The sequence below is a fragment of the Protopterus annectens genome, chromosome 3.part0 (assembly GCF_019279795.1).
Source record: "Protopterus annectens isolate FY-2018-M chromosome 3.part0, PAN1.0, whole genome shotgun sequence".
NCBI lineage: Eukaryota > Metazoa > Chordata > Ceratodontiformes > Protopteridae > Protopterus > Protopterus annectens.
Genome location: NC_056731.1, coordinates 238,227,622 through 238,234,472, shown reverse-complemented (window position 1 = coordinate 238,234,472; position 6,851 = coordinate 238,227,622).

Here is a 6,851-nt window from a genome sequence, read left to right as displayed (position 1 = left end):
AAAAAACCTGTTTTAAATTTTCTGGGGAGGGCTTTTCCCTTTTGGGCCCAAAAACCTTTTTTAATTTGGGTCCTTTTTGGGGGGAATTTAATAGGTCTATTTCTGGTTTCTGCGCCTTAAATCAGATATACCTGTTACTTAAGCATGGCTGAGACACTGATTTGCTGCCTGCTGTGATATTCAGAAAAGATAAGTTTTTATTCTTGGTTTTTTCTGCACTATTTATTTACTATTACTTTAACCTATACAATTGCTTTTTACTGTCCTTCTGTATTGAGGTAGAGCAAATATATATTACTGCTGATCTCAGTTTATAGTAAAATCCTTTGTCTAGAGGCGTATCAGCTTACTTAGTGAGAAAAAGTGAACAGAACTGGTTTAATCAGGGCAGGGCAATCCTGCAACTTTATTGTCTGGATAATAGGTCTGTTTCAGCTTTCTCTGCCTTAAATCAAATATATATGTTAGTCAAGCTATGCTGAGAGACTGACTTATGGCCTCCTGTGATATTCAGAAAAGAAAAGTGTTTATTCTCATTTTTCATCTGCAGTTTTGATTTAATATCTTTGTAAACTGTACAAGTGCTTTTTACTGTCCATTTGTTGTGAGCTAGAGCTAATATCTGTAAGTGTTGACCTCAGTTTGTAGTGAAATCCTTTGTCTTGGGGCCTATCTGCTTACTTAGTGAGAGAAAGTGAACAGAACTGGTTTCGTCAGCAGGGTATTCCTGCCACTTTATTGTCTGGATAGTAGATTGGTTTCTGCTTTCTATACCTTAAATCAGATACACCTGTTACTCAAGCTGTGCTGAGAGACTGACTTACTGCCTGCTGTGATATTCAGAAAAGATAAGTGTTTATTCTCATTTTTCGTCTGCACTTTTGATTTAATATCTCTGTAATTTGTACAACTGCTTTTTACAGTCCTTTTTTTGTGAGCCAAAGCTAATGTCTATTAGTGTTGACCTCACTTTGTACTGATATCCTTTGTCTAGGGGACTATCTGCTTACTTAGTGAGAGAAAGTGAACAGAACTGCTTTTGCCTGGACAGGGCATTCCTGCAACTGTATTGTCTGTATATTAGTTCTGTTTCTGCTTTCAGCACCTTAAATCAGATATACCTGTTACTTAAGCTGTTCTAAGAGTCTGACTTACTTCCTCCTGTGATATTCAGAAAAGATGTGTTTATTCTCATTTTTTGTATGCACTTTTGATTTAATATCTCTGTAATTTGTACAACTGCTTTTTATTGTCCTTTTTTTGTGAGATAGAGCTAATATCTGTTAGGGTTGACCTCAGTTTGTAGTGAAATCCTTTGTCTAGAGGCCTATCTGCTACTTAGTGAGAGAAAGTGAACAGAACTGCTTTTGTCTTGGCAGAGCATTCAAGCAATTTTATTGTCTCGATAATGAGTATGTTTTTAATTTCTGTGCTTTAAATCAAATATACCTTTTATTCAGGCTGTGCTGAGAGACTGTCTTACTGCCTGCTGTGATAATCAGAAAAGATAAGTGTTTATTCTCATTTTTTGTCTGCACTTTCGATTTAATATCTCTGTAATCTGTACAACTGCTTTTTACTGTCCTTTCTTTGTGAGATAGAGCTAATATCTGTTAGTGTTGACCTCAGTTTGTAGTAAAATCCCTTGTCTAGAGGTCTTTCTGCTTACTTAGTGAGAGAAAGTGAATAGAACTGGTTTCTTCTGGGAAGGGTATTCCTGCAAATGTTTTGTCTGGATAATATGTCTGTTTCTGTTTTCTGTGCCTTAAATCAGATATACCTGTTACTCAAGCTGTGCTGAGACACTGACTTACTGCCTGCTGTGATATTCAGAAAAAATAAGTGTTTATTCTCATTTTTCGTCTGCAGTTTTGATGTAATATCTCTGTAATCTGTACAAGTGCTTTTTTACAGACCTTTTGTTGTGAATACAGCTAATATCTGTTAGTGTTGACCTCAGTTTGCAGTGAAGTCTGTTGTCAAGAGGTCTATCAGCTTACTTAGTGAGAGTAAGTGAACAGAACTGGTTTCATCAGGGAAGGGCATTGCTACAACTATATTGTCTGGATAATAGGTCTGTTTCTGTTTTCTGTGCCTTAAATCAGATATACCTGTTACTCAAGCTGTGTTGAGACACTGACTTGTTGCCTGCTGTGATATTCAGAAAAGATAAGTGTTTATTCTCATTTTTTTCTGCACTATTAATTTAATATTTCCTTAATATTGCAACTACATTTTAGTGTCCTTCTGGTGTGAGATACAGCAAATATCTGTAAGTGCTGACCTCAGTTTGTAGTGAAATACTTTGTCTAGCTTACTTAGTGAGAGAAGGTGAACTGAACTTGTTTCATCTGGGCAGGGCATTCCTGCAACTGTATTGTCTGGTTAATAAGTCAGTTTCTGGTTTCTGTGCATTAAACCAGATATACCTATTACTCAGGCTGTGCTGAGAGACTGAATTACTGCCTGCTGTGATATTCAGAAAAGATAAGTGCTTATTCATATTTTTCATCTGCTCTTTTGATTTAATATTTCTGTAATCTGTACAACTGCTTTTTACATTCCTTTTGTTGTGAGACAGAGCTAATATATGTTAGTGTTGACCTCAATTTGCAGTGAAATCCTTTGTCTTGAGGCCTATCCACTTACTTAGTGAGAGAAAGTGAATAGAACTAGTTTCATCTGGGCAGGGCATTCCTGTAACTGTACTGTCTTGATAATAGGTTTGTTTCTGCTTTCTGTTCCTTACCTGTTACTCAAGCTGTGGTGAGAGGCTGACTTACTGCATACTGTGATATTCAGAAAAGATAAGTGTTTATTCTCATTTATTCTGTGCATGTTTGATTTAATATCTCTGTAAGCTCTGCAACTGCTTTTTACTGTCCTTTTTTTGTGTGCCAGAGCTAGTATCTGTTAGTGTTGACCTCCTATCTGCTTACTTAATGAGAAAAAGTAAACAGAATGTGTTTCTTCTGGGCAAGGCATTCCTGCAACTGTATTGTCTGGATAATAGGTCTGACTCTGCTTTCTGTGCATTAAATCAGATATACCTATTACTCAAGCTATGCTGAGTGACTGACTTACTGCCTGCTGTGATATTCAGAAAAAATAAGTGTTTATTCTCATTTTTGTCTGCGCTTTTGATTTAATATCTCTGTAATATGAACAATTGCTTTTAATTGTCCTTTTGTTGTGTGCCAGAGCTAGTATCTGTTAGTGTTGACCTCACATTGTAGTGAAATCCTTTGTCTTGAGGCCTATCTGCTTACTTAGTGTGAGAAAGTGAACACAACTGGTTTCATCTGGGCAGGGCATTCCAGCAACTGTATTGTCTGGATAATAGGTCTGTTTCTGCTTTCTCTGCTTTAAATCAGATATACCTGTTACTGAAGCTGTGCTGATAGACTGACTTACTGCCTGATGTGATATTCAGAAAAGATAAGTATTTGTGCTCATTTTTCATGTGCACTTTTGATTTAATATATCTGTAATCTGTAGAACTGCTTTTTGTTGTCCTTTTGTTGAGAGCCAGAGCTAATATCTGTTAGTGTTGACCTCAGTTTGTAGTGAAATCCTTTGTCTAGAAGTCTGTCTGCTTACTTAGTGAGAGAAAGTGAAGTGAACTTGTTTAGTCTGGGCAGGGCATTCCTTCAACTGTATTTTCTGGATAATAGGTCTGTTTCTTCTTTCTGTGCCTTAAATCAGATATACCTGTTACTCAAGCTGTGCTGAGAGACTGACATACCGCCTGCTGTGATATTCAGAAAAGATAAGTGTTTATTCTCATTTTTCATCTGCACTTTTGATTTAATATCTCTGTAATCTGTACAACTGCTTTTTACTCTCCTTTTGTTGTGAGATAGAGCTAATGTCTGTTAGTGTTGACCTCACTTTGTAGTGAAATCCTTTCTCTAGAGGACTATCTGCTTAATTAGTGAGAGAAAGTGAACAGAACTGCATTTGTCTGGGCAGGGCATTCCTGCAACTGTATTGTCTGGATAATAGTTCTGTTTCTGCTTTCTGCACCTTAAATCAGATATACCTGTTACTTAAGCTATGCTAAGAGACTGACTTACTTCCTCCTGTGATATTCAGAAAAGATGTGCTTATTCTCATTTTTGTATGCACTTTTGATTTAATATCTCTGTAATTTGTACAACTGCTTTTTATTGTCCTTTGTGAGATAGAACTAATATCTGTTAGTGTTGACATCGGTTGGTAGTGAAATCCTATGTCTTTTGGCCTATTTGCTTACTTAGTGAGGGAAAGTGAACAGAACAGGTTTTGTCTGGGCAGGGCATTCCTGCAACTATATAGTCTGGACAATAGGTCTGTTTCTGGTTTCTGTGCCTTAAATCAGATATACATGTTACTCAGGCTGTGCTGAGACACTGTCTTACTGCCTGCTGTGATAATCAGCAAAGATAAGTGTTTATTCTTATTTTTCGTCTGCACTTTCGATTTAATGTGTCTGTAATATGTACAACTGCTTTTTACTGTCCTTTGGTTATGAGACAGAGTTAATATCTGTTAGTGTTTACCTCAGTTTGTAGTAAAATCCTTTGTCTAGAGGCCTATCTGCTAACTCAGTGAGAGAAAGTGAACAGAACAGGTTTTGTCTGGGCAGGGCATTCCTGCTACTGTATAGTCTGGACAATATGTCTGTTTCTGGTTTCTGTGCCTTAAATCAGATATACTTGTTACTCAATCTGTGCTGAGACACTGACTTACTGCCTGCTGTGATATTCAGACAAAATAAGTGTTTATTCTAATATTTCATCTGCAGTTTTGATGTAATATCTATGTACTCTGTACAAGTGCTTTTTACAGTCCTTTTGTTGTGGGATAGAGCTAATATCTGTTAGTGTTGACCTCAGTATGTAGTGAAATCCCTTGTCTAGGGGCCTATCTGCTTACATAGTGAGAGAAAGGGGAGGCAGTAGGCATAATGGTTAAGGTGTTCTCCTTGTAGACAGAAGGTACAGGGTTCGATTCTCACATGGGGTAATTGGCTAGGCTTAAAAATGGCCCCCAGGGGCGGTTAGCCTAGTAGTAACCTATGAACCTATGAAAGTCAACAGAATTGGTTTTGTCTGGAGTGGGAATTCATGGAACTGTATTGTCTGGATAATTTGTCTGTTTCTGCTTTCTGTGTCTTAAATCAGATATACCAGTTACTCAAGCTGTGCTGAGAGAATGACTTACTGCCTGCTCTGATATTCAGAAAAGGTAAGTGTTTTTTCTCATTTTTTGTCTGCACTATAGATTTAATATCTCTTTAATCTTTATAACTGCTTTTTACTGTTCATTTGCTGTGAGATAGAGCTAATATCTGTTAGTGTTCACCTCAGTTTTTAGTGAATTGTTTTGTCTAGAGGCCTATCTGCTTTCTTAGTGAGAGAAAGTGAACATAACTGGTTTCTTCTGGGCAGGGCATTCTTGCAACTGTATTGTCTGGATCATAGGTCTGTTTCTTCTTTATGTGCCTTAAATAAGATATACAAGTTACTCAAGCTGTGCTGAGAGAATGACTTACTGCCTGCTGTGATATGCAGAAACGATAAGTGTTTATTCTCATTTTTTGTCTGAACTTTTGATTTAATATCTATGTAATCTGTACAACTGCTTTTTACTGTCCATTTGTTGTGAGATAGACCTAATTTCTGTTAGTTATGACTTCAGTGTGTAGTGGAATCCTTTGTCTAGAGGCCTATCAGCATACTTAGTGAGAGAAAGTGAACAGAACTGGTTTCATCTGGGCAGGGCATTCCTGCAACTGTATTGTCTTGATAATAGGTCTGTTTCTGCTTTCTGATCCTTAAATCAGATATAACTTTTACTCAAGCTGTGACGAGAGCCTGTCTTAATGCATGCTGTGATATTCAGAAAAGATAAGTGTTTATTCTCATTTTTCTGTGCATGTTTGATTTAATATCTCTGTAAGCTGTACAACTGCTTTTTACTGTCCTTTTGATGTGTGCCAGAGCTAGTATCTGTTAGTGTTGACCTCAGCTTGTAGTGAAATCCTTTGTCTTGAGGCCTATCTTCTTACTTAGTGAGAAATGTAAACAGAATTGTTTTTTTTCTGGGCAAGGCATTCTTCCAACTCTATTGTCTGGATAATAGGTCTGACTCTACTTTCTGTGCATTCAATCAGATATACCTGTTACTCAAGTTGTGCTGAGTGACTGAATTACTGCCTGCTGTGCTATTCAGAAAATCATAAGTGTTTATTCTCATTTTTGTCTGCACTTTTGATTTAATATCTCTGTAATTCAAACAATTGCTTTTTAATCTCCTTTTGTTGTGAGACAGAGCTAATATCTGTTAGTGTTGACCTCAGTTTATAGTGAAATCCCTTGTCTACAGGCCTATCTGCTTACTTAGTGAGAGAAAGTGAACAGAACTGGTTTTGTCTGGGCAGGGCATTCCTGCAACTGTATTGTCTGGATAATAGGTCTGACTCTGCTTTCTGTGCGTTAAATCAGATATACCTGTTACTCAAGCTGTGCTGAGTGACTGACTTACTGCCTGCTGTGATATTCAGAAAAGATAAGTGGTCATTCACATTTTTCATCTGCACTTTTCATTTAATATCTCTGTAGTCTGTACAACTGCTTTTTACTGTCATTTTCTTGTGAGATAGAGTTAATATCTGTTAGTTATGACTTCAGTTTGTAGTGGAATCTTTAGTAAAGCGGCCTATCAGCTTACTTAGTGAGAGAAAGTGAACAGAGCTTATTTCATCAGGGCATTCCTTCAACTGTATTTTCTGGATAATATGTCTGTTTATTCTTTCTGTGCCTTTAATCAGATATACCTGCTACTCAAGCTGTGCTGATAGACTGACA